The sequence below is a fragment of the Eurytemora carolleeae genome, unplaced genomic scaffold, assembly GCF_000591075.1.
Source record: "Eurytemora carolleeae unplaced genomic scaffold, Eaff_2.0 scaffold1055, whole genome shotgun sequence".
Classification (NCBI taxonomy): domain Eukaryota; kingdom Metazoa; phylum Arthropoda; class Copepoda; order Calanoida; family Temoridae; genus Eurytemora; species Eurytemora carolleeae.
This window is the reverse complement of record NW_019396943.1, coordinates 91,635-93,410: the sequence shown is the minus strand read 5'-3', so window position 1 is coordinate 93,410 and position 1,776 is coordinate 91,635.

Sequence of the window (1,776 nt, the reverse complement as noted above, 5' to 3'; positions counted from 1 at the left end):
TTTATTTTTTTTTTTCTGTATTAAAAGGAGTGTTCGCAAAAAAATGAAAAATAATCGATGACTATTGGTTATAATATCTAAATGATTTATTTGGAATTGAATTAATTATTTTACGATCCGAGTTGTATGTTGCAATTCTCTGAATTTGTATGGACGCTATGTTCTTCAGCATGAGTCGTATTTAACAATTTTCTCCTGCTAGACGCAACAGATAGAAGTAAGATTGGTAGCGATCAAAAGCGCTTATTTTTCGCCGTAAGCCTATACCCCCTTTCATTTTTCGCGAACACTCCCTTTAAGTGGAGTTTGATAACCTTGTTTATACCTATATATAGAGTATTGAATCGAGACAGAAAAACCTGGGAATTGGTTTCCACTGAATTTTCAACATGCTTTAATCCTACCCTTCCTATATTTAATGGTATACATGAATAAAGAGATGATGAAAATCCTTGAAAAAAGTTTCGTACGCTAATGCGATCAGGCATTTCTTATATCCGCGTAGCATGTGACGCAAACCTGTCAATCCTTACGCATAATAGTCGGTCTGCGTATATATAATGGACACATATCAATATTTAGATATACAATTTTCACATAATAAAATATAATGACAAAGGAATTTTCCCATATATATTTATAATTTAAATATTAACACCCACTAGTTTACAAAATGAAATACTTCAAAACTTATCAAACCAGTCATTGTTTTCTTTGTTTTCGTGCAATTTCTTTTTCATGTTTGAAATTGAACCAAATATGATAACTTTTAAATTTCCATAAAACCCTATGTATAATCGAGGATGATTGACATGTTAATCCTTTTCTCCCGAAAATATTTTTTTTAACTGCGGTTACTCAATGAAACTTATGCTAAAGAAACAATGCTGGAAGTTGTCAGAACTCAACACTTTTTAAGATAGAAAATGTAGTCCAATATTGTACTAACTCTGTAAATGACAGAAAATGAATTCCAGTATTGTACTAACTCTGTAAATGATAGAAAATGAATTCCAGTATTGTACTAACTCTGTAAATGATAGAAAATGTAGTCCAATATTGTACTAACTCTGTAAATGATAGAAAATGTAGTCCAGTATTGTACTAACTCGGTTAATGATAGAAAATGTAGTCCAGTATTGTACTAACTCGGTTAATGGCGGTCACTTAAATTTACTTCTTTACACATTTTAAATGAAAATGTTTAAAGATCTACTTGGGTAAGGGTTGGGTTGAAAAATATATTTAAATGATGAAAGGAAATATGTTTCGTGTTTTACTAAACCATGCAAACTTAATCCGAACCCTCACCACAACTTGCAATAGATATGTGTTCTATAAAATGTCAAAACGTATCTCTTCAGGATCGGAAATTGTGTTCATCTGACTCCGGATAGAACTAAGAGCTATGACAGCGTTGATCTATCTCTGGGTTGGATTGAATAAAACCTGGATGATAAAGTATCTGTGTAGACCTAACCCGGCTCCAAACCAGTGTCTCATAAACCACTCAGGGTAGGGTTATGCTCAGGATAAATCATCTTTCTCTGGGTCTAATATAGAGCTCAATACTTCATAAACTGTGGTGTCTAGTGTCCCCCCCCCTCATCCTTTATCTTTCCCATTCTTAACCCTATAAACACTTATCTCCCGAGCCTGGGCAATACACTCCCTTTAAAATTAACCCTGATGATCCCCCACCCCTCCTTTAACCCTAACCTCTCACCCACTATTCTACTTTTCCTTTACACCAATACCCACCACCCCGTCTATCCC